General features: G+C 42.4%; 1 protein-coding gene across 4 annotated transcripts in view; it reads right to left on the reverse strand.

The window, feature by feature from the left end:
• The window catches only part of POPDC2 (popeye domain containing 2), a 182,937-nt gene that overhangs the window by 69,817 nt on the left and 92,852 nt on the right, over window positions 1-20,268 (reverse strand). For 2 of the 4 annotated variants that reach the window (XM_053705783.1, XM_053705782.1), the window contains one exon: window positions 5,393-5,589. The exons of the other annotated variants lie outside the window; for them this stretch is intronic. The gene's annotated coding sequence lies outside the window, so the exon portion shown is untranslated. The remainder of the gene's footprint in view (window positions 1-5,392; window positions 5,590-20,268) is intronic. 4 annotated transcript variants of the gene reach the window in all.

The following is a 20,268-nucleotide window of genomic DNA, read 5'->3' on the forward strand; positions in this document are numbered from 1 at the left end:
AGGATTAGTATTTATTGAGCAGGCTCCTCTTGCACTGTTAAAGCACTGATACAGGTTGTTCACTATTTTTTTGTTTTTTTTCTTTTGTATATAAATCTCCCAAAATTCACGGGGGGACATATTTCAAATATAACTGTAAACAGTTTAAGGGTTTTTTATTGTTTCTCTTCTGTCTGAAACACCCAATTTAGGTAAGCACAACAGTTATAGGATTTTCTTATACCCTGAAACAAATACTTGAGTTTTTTTTCACAATTGATAGAGGTGATTTACACGTCCACAATATATATTATTATCAGATAAGATTTTTTTTGTCTTTTCACCATTTGTTTTTGTTTGTCTATTTTTGCACATCTACTGATTTCGCATGTCTTTAGATAGATATTTTTCACAACAACTTTCTAAAATGCCTGCCAAAGCTAAAGAAAAAAAAAATTATAAGGGGGTTAACATAAGTGCAGATTCCAGTGAAATATTGAATATATCAAACGATAATCAGCCATTATTAGTACAAATTAATAATCTTTTTTTACCACAATTTGAAATAATTAAAAAAGAGTTAAGTGGAATCTCTAGTGAACTCAACACTCTAAATCAGGAAGTTAAACAATTCGCCACTAGGATGACGGAAGCAGAGGATAGAATAGCTTCTTTAGAGGATATGGTTAACCAACAAGAAAATACCCTCTCTAAGCAACAGTCCATGATCCATAGCATGGAAGCTCGCCTGGAGGATCAAGAAGATCGCTCCAGGCGTAATAAAATAAGAATTGTAGGTATCCCCGAATCAGCTGAATTTGATAACTTGATTGAATTTACCTCCCAAACACTACCCCAGGCTTTAGGGTTTCCCCCGCAAGCTCTACCCTTGTCCGTGGAAAGGGCACATAGGATAGGACCAAAAAGAATTGGTGTTAATGGCCTAGCTAGAAATAGGACATGTATATTTAAATTACTTAAGTATCAGGATAAAGTTGAGATATTGAGGCTTTACAGGAAATTTGATACTTTTACCATAAATGATAAAAAATCATGCTATTTCAAGATTTCTCTAACGAAACAGTTCAAAAAAGGAAAACTATGTCCCCTATCTGCACGGCTATGATAAATAAGGGTTTAAAAGCTCGTTTAATTTACCCCGCCAAAATTATAGTAGACGACAATGGTAATAAGATTACGTTTAGTGAACCTGCTAAAGCGAGAGAATACAGTGATTCCAAATAATAATCATGGGAGATAGGTTCTCTCACATTAGAGTATTTAATTTTCAGGAATGGGTATGAGTGTTGTGAATGTGAAGTTTTGGATTTTAATTTTTTATTATTGGGCTTGGGTTTCCCCCTTTTTTTTTTCTCTTCTTTTTCTCTCCTCTCTCAGGGCCTTATCTTTGTGGAAAATGTTGATAAAGTGGACTGAAATATCTTCTGAAGGTGATTATGTATATGGATCTTGTCATTATATTGGTATTTGTTGGGGTCCATGTATAAATTAGGGACTACAGTATCATGCTTTTGGATAAAAGCTGGAGTATCAGAAATTAGATCTGGTAATAGGAAATATTAGGAAAGACAGAGATAGGTGGAATCGCAAGCAGCTCATAATCTTGTATATTAGTGTACCATGATTGAAGAATTAGGGAACCTTAAGATTTTATCTTGGAATGTGGGGGGTATCACTAATCCAATAAAACGCAAGATGATAATTAAAAAACTAGGTGCGCTGGAACCAAGTGTAGCATTTATACAGGAAACTTATTTAAAAGATATAGAAATCCCCAAACTGAAGTGCAATTGGATAGGTGAGGTTTTTGCCACTCCATGTAGAGGCAGAAAATTAGGGGTGGCAATATTGTTTAATAAAAATCTATCATATCAGATTATACAGATGGAAGTAGATCAGGGGGCTAGGTATATCCTGTTACAAGTACGGATAGAAGGGAGAAGATTTGTCTTTTGCAACATTTATGCGCCGAATAATTTCTCTAAAGATTTTTGGGAAAAGTTAAAGAGCAAGTTACTGCCATTTATATCTGATAACCTCGTGATAGGTGGTGATTTTAATCACTCGTTTTGCCCTGAACTAGATAGATTTTCAAAAAAAAACATAGCAGTATATAACAGTCAAGCTAAATATATGAGAAAATTTTGCCACCAGTTGAAATTAATTGATGTATGGAGACTCCAAAATCCAGATTTGCGTGTATTTACCTGCGAATCTAAAAAGTACAGAACATTTTCGAGAATAGATTATTTACTAGTTTCAGAGATCCTATCTTTACAGAAGGTCAAGCCCTCAATAGGCGATATAGCGATTTCCGACCATGCGATTGTGTCATTATCGTTTCAATCCTTAGAGAATCAGGCGAATAGAAATCTAACCATTATATTCCCACGATATATGCATAAGAATATCAGATTTAATCTCTGGTTAAAACAGAAATGGAAAGATTATTGCACTTTCAATATAGCATATTTTCAGAAAATTGAGACGTTTTGGGAAGCCTCCATGGCGTATTTAAGGGGAGAAATTAAGGCTTATATGTGTAAAAGAAATCGCAAAGATAAAAGGAGAGAAATCCAACTCGCTAAACAGGTCAAGAATAGTTATCAGAAATATATTAGAGAGCCAAATTCTGCGTTGTGGAAAAAATATTTTAGTGCTAGACAGGAACGAGATGTTTTCTTTAGACAAAAATCCTTAGAAGAGGAGAGAAAACTAAATCTGCGATACAAGGGACATTTTGGTTATTCAGCAAAATTTTTAGCTAAATTAGTCAAAGGGAGAAAGAAAAAAAATTATATTTTAGCAATTAGGGATCAGGATAACAGACATACAGAAATATCTGATATCAATAAAACGTTGTTTGTGTATTATCAAAAACTATACACGCAGAGTACTAATCATACGCAGAACCAGGATAAATTTTGGTCTCAAATAAAAATTCCGAGAGTTTCACAAGATCTAGTGGAAAAGCTTAATGCCCCTATTTCAGAAAATGAGATAGCAGAAGCAATTGATAAGGCAAAATTGAATAAAGCTGCAGGGCCGGATTGCCTGCCGGCAGAGTATTATAAAATACTTGCAGAAGAAATTAAACCCACTCTAGTAAAATTGTTCAATAATTATTACAGAAACGGGAAGATACCTTCAGAATATTTTGCGGCCGCTAACATTTCCCTGATTCTTAAAAAAGGAAAAGACCCCGAAGATCCAGGGTCTTATAGACCAATCTCCGTACTTAATGCGGACTATAAGATTTTATCCTCTATCCTAGCAGCCAGATTAATGCTATGCCTTAATGAAGTGATACACCCAGATCAATCAGGGTTTATGGCTTTTAGAAATGTTTCTAAAAATATACGGAAACTGACAACCTTAATAGATTATATTTGGAATACTCGCCAAAACTCAGATAGACATTTCTTATATGATTGTGCACTCTTAACCCTCGACGCGGTAAAGGCGTTTGACTCTATAGAATGGGAATATCTATTTGAGACTCTCGGAAAATTTGGGTTTAAAAATGAGTTTGTTCGGTTCATCCGTAACATATATCAGTGTCCTATATCTTATCTTCTAATTAATAATAATCTCACCTCAGGGATAAAACTGAAAAAAGGTACTAGACAAGGGTGTCCCTTATCTCCTTTATTGTTTAATCTTGCATTAGAACCTCTCGCTATAAGGCTACGGAATTTATTAGAAGGTATTTCCATTGGGCAGACTGTGCTTAAAACTTTACTATATGCAGATGATTTACTAATCTTCCTTCATAACACACCTAGGGCTATCCCAACGGTTATAGATTGTCTAAATCTTTTTAGTTCATTCTCCGGGTATAAAGTGAATTATAGTAAAAGTGAAATAATGTGGCTATATAAAACAAGGAATGCTTTAGATAGTCTGGAATTTAAAGAGGTGGATGCTCTTAAATATCTGGGAATTTATCTTCACAGAAATCCGGCAAGATGGTACGGTTTGAATTTCGTCCCGTTATTTCAAAAAATCTACGCGGACTTGAAACTTTGGGCTGCCTTCCCTTTATCTCTGACTGCGAGAGTGAACCTTATTAAGACTATAATCTTTCCCCGGCTTCTCTTTCTTCTTCAAAACCTTCCTTTGAAACTATATAAAGTAGATATACGTAAGTTAAATTCGAGTTTTTCACAATTTATATGGCATAATAAGAAAAAAGCACGAATTGCAATAGAAAAACTGATGCAACCTCGTAAAGAAGCCGGGCTAGCCCTACCTAACATAGCGCTCTATAATCTTGCAGCCTTGGGCAAAATTGCGCTTGATTGGCTCATAGAAACAAGCTGGTTTGCAACATTAGAACTGGAAAATACTTTGGTCTTCCCCTTTTCCCTCAAAGCTTTATTACATATTCATCCTAAAGAAACTCCGTATGAGGTCAAAAGTTTAATATCAATAAACAATGTAGTTCTAGCCTGGCAAAAAATATGCTCTCTTATAGGTATTGATTACACCTTTTCGGACTATTTACCTTTAATAGGCAACCCCGAATTCCCTCCAGGAAACAACCAGCAGGTTTTTAGAGATTGGTTCAATAAAGATCTTAAGCTAGTTTCGCAATTTTTTATGGAAGATCGACAAATAATCCCTTTTGATATTTTGAAAGCTCGATTTGACCTTTCAAGTAATAATCTCTATTCCTATTTGCAAGTGCATAATTATATATCCTCTAAGAGATGGAATCGTGGTGAGACAGTCGCATGGACGGAGTTTAAAGCAATTATGATCGTTGCTCATGTTAGGCCCCCCTCTATTTCATTATTATATAGTATCATGCTTGCCAAACAAAGTGATTCTCTAATGGAGAAATTATGTGCAAAATGGATATCTAAGATTCCAAATATAAATCAAGCTACATTGAAAGAGAGTTGTGAATCTTTAAGCAAATGCCGTATTCCAACTAGCTGGAGAGAAGGCCATGTCAAATTACTTAATAATTATTATTGCACACCTTGGAAAATGGCTAAAATGTTTATAGGTCAAGACTTCTTTTGCCCGCGATGCGTCTATATGAACGCGGATATTTTACATATGTTCTGGCACTGCCCCAGAGTTCAACAATTTTGGAAGAAAGTGATCTTTTGGATTAATAAAACGTATTCAACAAACATACAATTCAAAGTTGAGGATATATTTTTGCTAGTTCGATCTAGCCAAAAGACAGTCCCTTCAAGTAAAATTATAAATACAATTATTATACTTGTGAGACAACTTATATTAAGTAACTGGAAAGCCAAAAAGATGCCAGGGTTTTCATTTTTTATTAGAGAAATCCAGCTACAAATTATTTTTGAATCTTTCAATCTTTGGGACGCAAGCGAAAAAGAATGCAAAAGATTTCTACTGGGATGGTTACCTGTAGTTAAAATGTATCCTGAAGATGTGCAAAAGGCAATTCTATCTCCTTTCTTAAGTACTGATTGTTTTTCTGATTTGGTATTGCTGGGAGATTTTCCTGCAGAGTGGGTTATGAATTATAGATAGAACAAGTGGTGGGGTAGAAGAGGCCAGGGTAGGAACCAGAGTCGGTAGACAGTTGACACGTCAGGAGATCTACAGTGGAAGGAAGAGGGGCAGTCTCAACTCGTGAGAGATATAAGTTCTTTTTTCTTTTTTTTTTTTTTTTTTTTTTTCTTTTTTTTTCCTCTTCCCTTTTTTTTTTTATGTTGTATGAGTGTGTAGTGTGTTTTCAAGTCTATGTTAAAATGAACTGCCAGGGACAGAAGAATCGTTTGTTTATACATGATACATATACGCAAAAGAAGCAAAAGAGTCTTACTTTTTGTTTTTTGTTATTTTGACATCTCTATATACTGTGAATGGTGCAATTCAATCGTTGTATTTTTTTTATGCATATTTTGCACCCTGCGTGGTGCAGTTTCATATCCAAACGTATTGTATTTTGTTTATTTTTTCGCTTACTGGCACAAATAAAAAAGAATAAATAAAAAAAAAAAAAAAAAAAAGGATTAGGGGCTATGATGCGTCCATGTCAATCACTTTAGTAATAGTAATGGTGGCTATTAGCTGTTAGAAAGTGGCGAGGTTGTCCTTGCTTTATTTCTAACATTATTGCTACCCCTTCATAGAAAGCCAGGGTTGGTTACTCTGTTCTTTCTTTCTCTTCAGGTCTCTGTTAGCGGTTGAATGAGGCTATCAAACCTGCAGCTGCTGTAACTGCTCAACAGCAGAGGTTCCCTGGAGGTTAAGTCTTTTCTGTTATATTTAAACATTCAGGAGGCTTGGGAAGATCAGGAACCTAGTGGGACCTGCCACCCTCAGGAGGTGTATGTATATAATTTCTTATATATCCGCATAGTTTTTGATATTTGTGGCTGAGCAGTTAACTGAGACAGGGTTTTTTTTGCCACCCCCATTGCCGAGCTAAAGTACAGGATAGACCCAGGCTTTATGATGTGTTGGGACTGGGTATCATATGGTGTGTGATATTGTCCCTCGCTTTTATATCCCTGCATATTCCGTTTTTACGGTTATTAAGGTGTTTTTTTCTTTACTGGGTCTCAGTATTGGTATGCACGCTTGTTTCTCCTCTAACTGCGTAGGCTATAATGGCTAACGTTTTTCCTCAGCTGCGTAGGTACTATTCTACACAGATAGTCGCGGGCAGGCTATTATCTCTCAGTCCCCTTCATTTATGTATCGCAATTGCGGTGGTATAACGGCTTGCGTTTTTAAGGGACAGATACTGGCATTCCGCAGTTTGCCGTTTTTTAGACTTGTCGAGTCAGAGGAAATAGATAGAGCCACCATTTTGATGAATGGTTCTTTCTTCTCTATCTTACTCAGATATTCTACTAGCATTAGTAAGATTTTAGGAGTACATTTTTGGCTGTAGGCGGACTTTATTTCATAGTCCTTGTTCAGCCATGAAAGCTTGGGCACTCTGCAGCATGTGTGCAACGCCATACAGAGAAGGGGATGTAATTGATGTGATACGGGGCTCTATTGTTTTCGCGCCACAGACTGTAGGGTGCTTATATTTTGGGACCCGCTTCCTTTTGGCGCTGCTTTTTGTGAAGTACAAAAGCTTAAGTGTCATAGGTGATTGCTTGTTGTGGCTTTCTTATATGAACTTTCAATAGCCTATTCTAAATTATTATGAGTGTGCCGATGGGATTTGGAAAATACAGCTTCGGCTCAATCCCTTTTATTTAGGAGCATCCCGGGAAGTATTTTTTCCTTCTAAATGTGATCTCATACTCAGGTTATGTGGAAAGAGACCTTTCCTTATATTTGGTTTATGCTACTTAGCATTTTCTCCATTATGTTGGCTTACTTGTCATTTATTTAAAGGGACACTAAACGCACATTTTCTCTTTAATGATTCAGATAGAGCATGCAATTTAAAGCAAATTTCGAATTTACTCCTATTATAAATTTTTCTTCGTTCTCTTGCTATCTTTCTTTAAAAAGCAGGAATGTGATGCATAGGAGCCGGCCCATTTTTGGTTGAGAACCTGGGTTATGCTTGCTTATTGGTGGGTAAATGTTACCCTCCAATAAGCACGCGCTATCCATGGTGCTAAACCTAAAATGGGATGGCTGCTAAGATTTACAACATGATTTTCAAATAAAGATAGCAAGAGAATGAAGACAATTTAATAATAGGAGTAAATTAGAAAGTTGCTTAAAATTGCTGCTCTATCTGAATCATGAAAGAAAAAATTTGGGTTCAGTGTCCCTTTAATATGTGTGCATATTATCTAAAAGTTTTGAGCACCCTTTCTGTTTTCAGGGTATATTCTGGATGTGAATATAAGCCTTAGGTTTTGCTTATATTACCTCTTCTCCTCTGGGCATTTTAAGCCATGGTATTAGCATTGATCTGCTAAAATACTTGTAAGGTGCGATTACTATTTTTCTACCCTTTTCAGAGACATTTTAAGTGTATAAGGGATTTCTTATCCTTTGCTGCTATCTTGTGGCAGTCTATGTAGTTTACTGCTACAGATATCTTTTATTTCAGGAAAGAATAGGTTATCTTAATTGATTCTCTGATGTCCCACAGATGTGATACAATCCTCTAGTTTAGAGTTTTTTATCCTAGGGATAGTATCAAATTCTACGGTTTAATCCCTGGTATTTGCCTCAATTTGGTGGTATTTTACATGTAGACAGGACCACATTTTCATGTCTTTCCATGTATAGAATTTACCTTTATGGGTATTCTGTAGCATGCGTTGTTACGGTTACCCTTAGTCTCGCTGAGAGATGGACCGCTTAGTAGCCTGGATCCCTATTGCTAAAGAGGGGAGAAGCTGCTTTCCATAGTATTCTATATGAGTCTCGCAAATATACAATAATCTCCCTTAGCTGCAGTACAGCTAGGATACCCTTCTGCCCACAAAACGAGTCAACGCTGCAATTGAGGGTCAAACAAGAACTCAGGACTGGGATGCCCAGCCTGCTTTTTATTAAGGTTACATGCACACAGGGCACTCCCAGGGGGAGAGGGGGGGAAGCACAAAATCCCCCATCACACATTTAGATAGAGAGCACTGTCCTTTGACAGGCCACAATAGGATTACAGTACTTAAGATAACAAGTTTACAAGTTCATCTTATCAATTAGCAGTCTGGCTCCAGAGGTGATTAGACAATGGGATTGGTTATCCCTAAACTTAGAGCTGAGGCCAGCAAATGTGTATTTAGGCAATAGTTTCTAAAAGCTGAAAAAAAAGAGTTAACTCTTTATGAAATGATACTTGTTACGGTTTTCTTGGAGCCCTTCTTAGGCGCTGGCTTGCTGGTTCAGGCATTGCTGCTGGGAAATAAGCTCTTCACAACAAAATAACTAATGCTTCTGTAACAGTGCTCCCTTTCTGTGGAACACTCTGGCAGACACAGTCTGACCCCTTTTCGGGGCAGACTAAGGCTGTCCAGACCGCTGGTTATGCGGGGCTGAGGTCGGTTTGTCTGGACAACCCGTCGGCGTTGCCATTCTGTTTCCCAGGTCTGTAAGTAATGGTGAAATTGAAGGGTTGCAACGATAAGCTCCAACGTAATAGCCTGCCGTTATCTCCAGAGACCCGGTTCAGCCACACCAACGGGTTATGGTCGGTGACCAGAGTGAACTCCTGACCATATAAATAGGGAGTCAATTTCTTTAATGCCCACACCAAAGCCAAACACTCCTTTTCGACCACTGCATAGCTGACTTCGCGGGGCAGGAGCTTCCGGCTGATGTAGGCAACTGGATGCTCCCCTCCATCTTCGCCTACTTGGCTGAGGACGGCTCCCAGCCCGAACATGGAAGCATCTGTATGGACGATAAAACGTTTGTTAAGGGCTGGGGCCGCAAAGACAGGAGCGTTAATTAGAGCATTTTTGAGAGCCTGGAAAGCCGTTTCACAATGGGGAGACCACAGGATCTGTCGAGGTAAGTTCTTCTTGGTCAAGTCAGTCAGGGGTTTGGCAAGTGTGCTGTAGTCTGGTACGAACCGTCTATAGTACCCTGCCGTGCCCAGGAAGGCTAGGACCTGAGTCTTAGTGATGGGGGTGGGCCAATTGGCGACAGCTTCTATTTTGGCCGGCTCTGGTCGCTGCTTTCCACACCCCACCCGGTGACCCAGGTACTGTACCTCGGCCATCCCAAAGTGGCATTTTTCTGGCTTCAGAGTCAGGCCAGCAGCCCGGATCTGATCCAGAACCATTCCCACATGAGCTAAGTGGTCCTCCCAGGACTCACTGTGGATCGCTATGTCATCCAGGTAGGCGCAAGCAAAACTCTGGAAGCCATCCAGGAGCCTATCCACCAAGCGCTGGAATGTAGCTGGGGCATTCTTCATCCCAAACGGCATTACCCTAAACTGATATAAGCCGAATGGGGTGACGAATGCCGACTTGGGGATAGCCTCCGGGGCCAGGGGAATCTGCCAGTAACCTTTGCAGAGGTCAATAGTGGTCAGGTAATTTCCCCTGGCTATACGATCGAGTAGCTCGTCTACCCTGGGCATAGGGTAAGCGTCCGTCACAGTATTTTCATTGAGCCTCCGATAGTCTACGCAGAACCGGGTGGTCCCATCTTTCTTGGGCACCAAGACAACTGGGGAGGCCCAGGGACTATCGGAGGGCTCAATTACCCTGAGCTGGAGCATCTCATCGATCTCCTTCTTCATTCTTGTCCTAACTGCTTCGGGGATTCGGTACGGAGCCTGGCGCAAGGGAGCTTGTCCCGGAGTATCTACCTGGTGGGTGGTTAAAGTAGTGTACCCTGGCTTCGGGGAGAAGGTGAGGTGTTTGGACTGGAGGAGTTGGTTGAGCTGCTCCCTTTCAGTGGGGCTAAGTCGGTCCCCTATCTGAACCTGCGCCACTATACCTGTGGGGAGGCTCTTTTCTAATAGGTCTGGAATGGGTAAACTGTCGGGAACAACATACGGCCGTCACGTTCTCTGGTCGCTCAAAATATTCCTTGAGCATGTTTACATGGAATGTCTTTCTAAGATTGTTGTCGTGGCAGCTAGCTATCACATCAGTGGTGTCTCCCCTTTTCTCTACGATCTGGTAGGGACCCTGCCAGGACGCCTGCAATTTGTCTGTCTTCACCGGCTTAAGTACTAACACCTTTTGTCCTATGGTGAAGATTCTCTTTCGGGCCCCCCGATCGTACCATACTTTCTGTCTTCTCTGGGCCAACTGGAGATTAGCCCGCACGGATTTGGCTAATTGCTCCATTCGGTCCCTGAGTTCCAGCACATATGGCACAATGGGGACACCGTCAGCCTCCATCTCTCCCTCCCAGTGCTCCCGGATCAGGTTTAGGGGTCCCCGTACCTTTCTTCCGTAGAGCAACTCGAAGGGAGAGAACCCTGTCGTTTCCTGGGGCACCTCCCGATAAGCAAATAGGAGGTGCGGCAGGAAGCGTTCCCAGTCTCTGTATTCCTGAGTGAACGTCTTGAGCATTTGCTTGAGGGTCCCATTGAACCTCTCACACAGCCCGTTCGTCTGGGGGTGGTATGGGGAGCTCAGGAGGGACTTAATTTTGCAAACCTGCCAGAGTTGTTGGGTCAATTCAGCCGTAAATTGGGTGCCTCGGTCGGATAGGATTTCTTTTGGAAATCCTACCCGGGAGAACACCTGTACTAGTGCATTCGCTACCGTATCCGCTTGTATGTTGGATAGGGCGACAGCCTCTGGGTACCTGGTAGCGTAGTCCACTACGGTAAGAATGTATCGCTTACCGGAGGGACTAGGGGTAGTCAGTGGTCCCACTAGGTCAATAGCAACCCGGCTGAAGGGTTCCTCTACAATGGGCATATTTACTAGCTGGGCTTTAGGGTGATCGCCTCGCCTTCCTACTCGTTGACACACATCGCAGGTGTTACAGTAAGTTCTAACGTCAGCGTGCACCCCTGGCCAAAAGAACGTGTGAGTAATGCGGTGTAGGGTACGGGTAACGGCTAGGTGGCCTGCTAAGGGGATGTCGTGGCCTATTTTGAGGATTTCTTGACGGTATTTGTGGGGCACTACCAGCTGTCGCCTACGCTGTCCCCTTTTCTCTGTCCAGCGGTATAGTTTCCCTTTTTCCCATAAGAATGTTTCGTTATTTGCCCCGCCCCCTCCGGTCTCTGCTCGTTCCCGGTACTTTTGTAAGGTCGGGTCAGTCTTAGACTCTGCCTTGAAAGCATCTGGGGTGTCCCAGGGTATGGGGCCTAACCTGTCAGGCAAGGTCGGGGTAGGTCTTACCTGTGTCTCCCGCACTGGTGAGAGCTCTCGCTCCGTCCGGGCTTGGGCCCGTGTAGTCACTGGGTCCGCCTCGTTGTTGCATACTGGAGCATAGGCAGAAGTCATGGGGCCCAAATCGTTGCCCAGTAGTACTTCGGCAGGTAAATTATCCATTAGGCCCACGTTCACAGCCCCCTTTCCCGCTCCCCAATCAAGATGCACTTTAGCTGTTGGAATTTTGTACACATCCCCCCCCCCCACTCTAACGGCCACAGTCTGTCCGGATCGCTTGTGCTCTGGCACCAAATGACTCTGTACCAGCGTGATAGTAGCCCCTGTGTCTCGCAATCCCTCGGTAGATCGCCCCTCGAGCCATACCCTCTGCCGATGGTGCTGGCGGTTATCTGAGGCAGCATATACAGGGTCTGCCTCATGAAGCGGCCCCACATATCCCTCCATAGGGGCCTCTTGGTTAACACAGAGGGCCCGGGCCGGACGATAGGACCCAAAGGGGTAATTGTAATTCCTGGGTGTCTGGTGCGTATTAAGGGGGCAGCTAGCCATGAAATGCCCTGGTTGCTTGCATCGGTGGCAAGTCGGTCTGGGACGCTCAGAGCTGTTATTGGGTGGTCCTGAGTGTCGGACGGGCCCTGTGGGCACCGGGGCTCGGAATTCAGCACGAGGGGGTGCACGGTAAACCTCTCTGGGTTCGACCCGTGCTGGAGCTCGGTAGTTCATGGGTTCGTGAAGACGGGAGTCATAATGTTCATCGGCCAATTTGGCTGCTTCTTCTAAGGTAGAAGGCCGCCTGTCTCGCAGCCATTCCTTCCCTTGCTGTTCCATGCCATTATAAAAATGTTCTAAGAGAAACAATTGTAAAATTTCCTCCCCAGTCACCGCTTTACTTCCGCTCAGCCAGTGATTTGCCGCGCTCCGCATTCGGTGCGCCCATTCCATATGGGTATCGTTAGGCTTCTTTTCCGTGCCCCGAAACTGTCGGCGATACGTGTCCGGAGTTACAGCGTACCGTCGCAACAGTGTCTCCTTAACTAGCTCATACTGTGTCACTTCCTCAGCACCCAGAGTACGAAAGGCTTCCAGGGCTCGCCCGGATAGTTTCCCAGACAATATCGTGGGCCACTCTCTGTTGGGAATCTGGTGCAGGGCACATTGCCTTTCGAAGTCCGCCAAATATTCATCAATCCCTGTCTCGCTCTCTAGGAAGGGTCGAAATGCCGCATAGGGTATCTTGGGCCTCCCAGCATTTTCGACAGGGATGATTACCTGCGGGGCTTCAGCATTGCGGTGTGCGTTCGCTAGGTTGAGTTCGTGGGCTCGAGTCTCTCATATATCCTCGTCCGCCTCCGCCATCAACTGCTGTACCAATTCCATGGAGGGGTTCGGCCCGTATAATGAGAGCCTTTCCCGAACAATCCTGGTTTTTTCGTCCCTAATCGTGGTCGGTGTTTCCGCCATTGTGAAGCTCTGATCCAGTTCGGTCAATTCTGCGATCAGCTCTCTCCTCGGCCGGTTGCTGGCGTACCCCCCTCTGCTTTCAAGTAAATCCTTTAGGGTTGTACGCTTCAATTTTTCGTAAGCGCTCTCCATCCGTTCTGTACCTCTCCTAGGAAATCCAGGAAAATCCCGCCGCTGCAGCCAAATGTTACGGTTACCCTTAGTCTCGCTGAGAGATGGACCGCTTAGTAGCCTGGATCCCTATTGCTAAAGAGGGGAGAAGCTGCTTTCCATAGTATTCTATATGAGTCTCGCAAATATAGAATAATCTCCCTTAGCTGCAGTACAGCTAGGATACCCTTCTGCCCACAAAACGAGTCAACGCTGCAATTGAGGGTCAAACAAGAACTCAGGACTGGGATGCCCAGCCTGCTTTTTATTAAGGTTACATGCACACAGGGCACTCCCAGGGGGAGAGGGGGGGAAGCACAAAATCCCCCATCACACATTTAGATAGAGAGCACTGTCCTTTGACAGGCCACAATAGGATTACAGTACTTAAGATAACAAGTTTACAAGTTCATCTTATCAATTAGCAGTCTGGCTCCAGAGGTGATTAGACAATGGGATTGGTTATCCCTAAACTTAGAGCTGAGGCCAGCAAATGTGTATTTAGGCAATAGTTTCTAAAAGCTGAAAAAAAAGAGTTAACTCTTTATGAAATGATACTTGTTACGGTTTTCTTGGAGCCCTTCTTAGGCGCTGGCTTGCTGGTTCAGGCATTGCTGCTGGGAAATAAGCTCTTCACAACAAAATAACTAATGCTTCTGTAACATGCGTAAAATGTTCTTAGTTTTTCTAAGGAAAATTGACACTGCCATATTTGATTTATATCTGAGTCCTATGGCTGCTCATTATTTTCCTTCTATTAAGTGATCCTTTTTATTTAAGGATTTTTAAATAGGTTTTGTCCTTTTTATAGCATATTTTATGAGACTTGTTTGCTCAGGCATAAGCCTTTTCACATTGAGGAGACTGTTTCTCACCGTGTTTTTGTTTATTTAATTATCCTTAACTGAGATAATTTGCTGAAGTCTACTACTTCATGCATTGTCCTATATATAACATATATATTATCGTGTAAGGACTATATTCCTTATATCTTCTCATATTGAGGTGATTCCTGAAAGAGTCTGTGTCATATGTTAATCTGTATAGTTTTCCTTTTAGGTTTCCCTACTTGAGTAGGGCACAATATTTTTATCTCCCTCAAGTTGAGGCGAGTTCTGCTATGTCTGGGATATTTTGTTCTCTTTTTCGGAGAAGCCCGCTTGTGGCTCAGTGGTAAGTCACTGGGATACAATCTGAGAGACCAGACTTCAAGACCCGATGTGGGCATGTCAAATATTATACATGCCTGGATACAAGATTTCCCAGACCCATGGGCCATGAATATAGTATCCCAGGTTTTCAGAATAGGATTCAAGACTTGCCTTTCAAGGGGAAGATTTCTCCTGTCTCGACTATCCACAAATCATCAAATCAGGTATTAGGAAGGCCTTCTTAAACTAGAGGACCTATCTTCCCTGATAGTAATTATTCTAATTCCTGTAAGGGAACAGGGTCAAGTATTTTATTCAAATATGTTTGTAGTTCCCAAAGAGGAGGGAACTTTCCATCCCATCCTAGTCCTAAAGTGTCTCAACAAATTCCTCAGGGTTGCATCCATTAGGATGGAAAATATTCATTCCATTCTTCCAGGAGTTCAGGAAGGTTAGTTCCTGACGACCAGTGACCCCGAAGGACGCGTATCTTCATGTTCCCATTCTCAGGGATCATCTCCAGTTTCTAAGGTTTGCTTTTCTGGACCAGCATTTTCATTTTGTTGCACTTCAGTTTGGTCTTGCCTCGGGCTCCCAGAATGTTTACAAGGGTTCTGGGGGCTCTTTTGGGGATTGCAGTGGAGCCTTACCTGGACAACATCTTGTTTCAGGCATCATTTTTTCATCTAGCAAATCTCAGACTGAGATTTTGTTATCTTTTCTACGCTCCCACGGATGGAAAGTGAACCTGCAAGAGAGTTCCCTTGTTTCAACTACAAGGGTGTGTTTCTTAGGGACAATCATATTTTCCCTGTCCATGAAGATTTTCCTGTCGGCTGTCAGAAAATCCCAACTTCTTGCTTAGTGCCTTTCTCTCCAGTCTGCTATTCATCTATCTGTGGCTCAATGCATGGTGTTTGGTCTGATGGTTACTGCCATAGATATAATTCCTTTTCCTCAGTTCCATCTGAGACCTCTGCACTATGCATGGTCAGCAATGGAATGGAGACCATTCAGATCTCTCACATGAACGCCTAGTTTTTGACTAGAGGATATACAATGGGGCAAAAAAGTATTTAGTCAGCTTCTTATTGTGCAAGTTCTCCCACTTAAGGAGATGAGAGAGGCCTGTAATTTTCACCATAGGTATACCTCAACTATGAGAGACAAAATGTGGAAACAAATCCAGACAATCACATTGTCTGATTTGGAAAGACTTTATTTGCAAATTATGGTGGAAAAAAAGTATTTGGTCACCTACAACAAGCAAGATTTCTGGCTCTCACAGACCTGTATCTTCTTCTTTAAGAGGCTCCTCTGTCCTCCACTCATTACCTGTATTAATAGAACCTGTTTGAACTTGTTATCAGTATAAAAGACACCTGTCCACAACCTCAAACAGTCACAATCTAAACTCCACTATGGTGAAGACCAAAGAGCTGTCGAAGGACACTAGAAACAAAATTGTAGACCTGCACCAGGCTGGGAAGACTGAATCTGCAATAGGCAAGCAGCTTGGTGTGAAGAAATCAACTGTAGGAGCAATAATTAGAAAATGGAAGACATACAAGACCACTGATAATCTCCCTTGATCTGGGACTCCACGCAAGATCTAACCCCGTGGGGTCAAAATGATTACAAGAATGGTGAGCAAACATCCCAGAACCACATGGGGGGACCTACTGAATGACCTGCAGAGAGCTGGGACCAACGTAACAAAGGCTACCATCAGTAACACACTACGCCGCCAGGGACTCAGATCCTGCAGTGCCAGAAATGTCCCCCTGCTTAAGGCAGTACATGCCCGGGCCCGTCTGAAGTATGCTAGAGAGCATTTGGATGATCCAGAAGTGGATTGGGAGAATGTCATATGGTCAGATGAAACCAAAGTAGAACTGTTTGGTAGAAACACAACTTGTCGTGTTTGGAGGAGAGAGAACACCATACCTACTGTGAAGCATGGGGGTGGCAACATCATGCTTTGGGGCTGTTTCTCTGCAAAGGGAACAGGACAACTGATCCATGTACATGAAAGAATGAATGGGGCCATGTATCGTGAGATTTTGAGTGCAAACCTCCTTCCATCAGCAAGGACATTGAAGATGAAACGTGGCTGGGCCTTTTAGCATGACAATGATCCCAAACATACTGCCTAGGCAGCGAAGGAGTGGCTTCGTAAGAAGCATTTCAAGGTCCTGGAGTGGCCTAGCCAGTCTCCAGATCTCAACCCCATAGAAAACCTTTGGAGGGAGTTGAAAGTCTGTGTTGCCCAGCGACAGCCCCAAAACATCACTGCTCTAGAGGAGATCTGCATGCAGGAATGGGCCAACATACTAGCAACAGTGTGTGACAACCTTGTGAAGACTTACAGAAAATGTTTGACCTCTGTCGTTGCCAACAAAGGATATATAACAAAGTATTGAGATGAACTTTTGATATTGACCAAATACTTATTTTCAACCATAATTTGCAAATAAATTATTTCCAAATCAGACAATGTGATTGTCTGGATTTGTTTCCACATATTGTCTCTCATAGTTGAGGTATACCTATGATGAAAATTACAGGCCTCTCTCATCTTCTTTAGTGGGAGAACTTGCAAAATTGGTGGCTGACTAAATACTTTTTTTCCCCACTGTATCTGGATCGTCCTTAAATCCACCACGAGATCGTCTCTTGTGGTGGATTTAACAGGAACATCCATCTCAGGGAACTTGTTTCCTGAGACCTTCCTGGGTGTTTGTGACCACGGCCGCCAGCCTGTTAGGCTGGGGAGTAGTTTGGGGTTTTCTGAAGACTCAGAACCTGTGGACCTGGGAGGAGTCTTCTCTTTCCATAATCTTGAAGTTGAGAGCAATCTTCATTGCCTTGACAGCTTGGCCTCAATTATCCTTTTTCCATTTATTAGATTCCAGTCGGACTTCATTACCTTAGTGGCTTACATCAACCACCAGGGAGGAACTCGGAGTTCCTTGGCCATGAAGAAGGTGACTCGCATTCTGCAGTGGGCGGAAGCTCACGATTGTCTCCTATTTACCATCCACATTCCAGGAGTGGACAATTGGGAGGCGGATTTTCTGAGCAGACAGACTTCTCATCCCGGGGAGTGGGCTCTCCATCTGGAAATGTTTCTCCGGGATAATCCTCAAGTGGGGGGTTCTGGCGTTAGATCTGATGGCATCTCGTCAGAAAGCAAAGCTTCCACGGAACAGTTCAAGGTCAAGAGATCTTCAAGCCGTCTTGAGAGTTGCTCTGGGGGTTCCTTGGATTTTCGGTCTAGCATTCCTGTTTCACCCGTTTGCTCTCCTTCCACGAGTCTTTGCTCGTATCAGGCAGGAGAGAGCATCCGTGATTCTAATAGCTCCTGTATGGCCTTGCAGGATCTGGTTTGCGGATTTGGTGAAGATGTCATCTATTTCACCTTGGAGGTTTCCTCTAAGGAAGGACCTTCTAACTCAGGGTCCATTCCTCCATCCAAATCTGGATTCTCTGAAGCTGACTGCTTTGATTGAACGCCTAGTTCTATCTAGACGTGGTTTTTCAGAAGCGGTTATTGATACTATACTTCAGGCTCGTTCTCCTGTTACTCGCAGGATTTACAATACGGTATGGTGCAGATACCTTTTTTGGTGCAAAGCTAAAAAGTTTTTCTCCTGGAGTCTGGTGAGGACCACCCAAATCTTATAATTTCTTCAGGATTGCCTGGAGAAAGGTTTGTCAGTCAGTACTCTAAAGGGTCAGATTTCTGCTCTGTCTATTCTTTTGTACAAACATCTGGCAGTTTTTACCAGATGTTCAAGCTTTTGTTTAGGCCCTGGTCAGAATCAGGCCTGTGTTTAAACCTGTGGCTCCTCCTTGGAATCTTAACCTAGTTCTAAAAGTTTTGCAGCTGGCTCCTTTTTGAGCCGGTGCATGTTTTTGGTATAAGTTTGTTATCTTTTAAGATTTTGCTTCTCCTTGCTATTTCTTCTGCTGGCAGAGTTTATGAGATTTCAGCTCTGCAGTGTGATTCCCCGTATCTTTTTTCCTGCGGATGAGGCAGTCCTTCATACTAAATTGGGATTTTCTCCCTAAGATGGTATAGGATCGAATCATTTCTCAGGAATTAGTTGTTCCTTCTTTTTGTCCTAATCCTTCTTCTCATAACGAACATATTTTGCATAACTTGGATGTTGTGCATGCTCTTAAGTTTTACCTACAAGCTACTAAGGATTTTCATCATTCTTCTGCCCTGTTTGGCTTTCTCTGGAAAGCGTAAGGGTCAGAAGGCAACTTCTCCTACTCCTTCCCTCTGGTTAAGAAGTATGATTCGTTTGGCTTATGAGACTACTGGACAGCAGTCTCCTGAGAGAATTAAAGCTCATTCCACTAGGGCTGTCTCCTCTTCTTGGGTTTTCAAAAATAAAGCTTCTGTGGAACAGATTTGCAAGGCGGAAACATGGTCTTTTTGGCATACTTTTTCCAAGTTCTACAATTTTTATACTTTGCCTCGGCTGAGGCCTCTTTTGGGAGAAAGGTCTTCAAGCGGTGGTGCCTTCTGTTTGGGTCCTCCTGCCTTTGTTCTCCCTCCCTGTTCATTCAGTGTCCTCTAGCTTGGGTATTGGTTTCCACAAGTAATTGGAATTACGTAGTGGACTCATCATGTCATAGGGAAAAAAAAAATGATGCTTGCCTGATAAATTTCTTTCTTTTCGGACATGAGAGCCAACGACCCCACCCTCTTTTTAATTATAATTCGGCAGTTTTTTTGAGTAAACTTCAGGCACCTTTTCACCCTAGTGTTTCTTCTTTTTCCATTTTCCTTCAGCTGAATGATTGGGGATTATGGGTAAGGGAAGTTACACTTAACAGCTTTGCTGGGGTGCTCTTGGCCTCCTCCTGCTGGCCAAGAGTTGAATATCCCACTAGTAATAGAAATGACGTTGTGGACTCTCCATGTCCGGAAAGAAAGAAATTTATCAGGTAAGCATACATTTTGTTTTCATGAATTTGCTTCCTTCTCTTGTTATCCTTTGCTGAAAGTTTATCTAGGAAAGCTCAGGAGCAGCAAAGAACCCAGGTTCTAGCTGCTGATTGTTGACTGCATATCTATACCGATTGTCATTGCCTCACCCATGTGTTCAGTTAGAAACCAGTACTGCATTGCTGCTCATTCAATAAAGATACCAATAGAATGAAGAAAAATGATAATAGGAGTAGAAAGTTGCTTAAAATTGCTGCTCTATCTGAATCATGAAAGAAAAAATGTGGGTTTCATATCCCTTTAAGATGGCTGCTATAATAAATTAAATGAGGAAGATAAATGACACCTGGGAAAGGGAAGATAGAGAGACTCAGGGGTGAAGTCCTACAAAAAAAGTGTGGGAACTCACCAAGACCACATTCACAATTAATATTGTTTTATTTACACACTCACACACAAATAAACTGTATTTATATGTATATAATATATACACATTAGTTAATGAAAGCAAATTAAATCCAGTGAAGTGTTGAATGGTTGCCTTTGGGTCCGAGACTCCTCTCCCCCTCTTTAGGTCAGTGCAATAGTCCTATTTCTGCTGAGGGGGCTAAATAACCCAAGAGCAAGTCACACAGAAATATAAGCACAGAGTGTTCCACACAATGCAGGGTGATCACACAGCAGAACCACTGACAGACCTGCATTTAGTGTATTGTATTAAGTGTTACTGCCCGTTACTAGAGAATCTCACTATCCCTCTAACCGGACTGTGCTCCAGCTCCTCCCACCAGTATCAGCAGTGTTTACT

The sequence above is a fragment of the Bombina bombina genome, chromosome 3 (assembly GCF_027579735.1).
Source record: "Bombina bombina isolate aBomBom1 chromosome 3, aBomBom1.pri, whole genome shotgun sequence".
Lineage (NCBI taxonomy): Eukaryota > Metazoa > Chordata > Amphibia > Anura > Bombinatoridae > Bombina > Bombina bombina.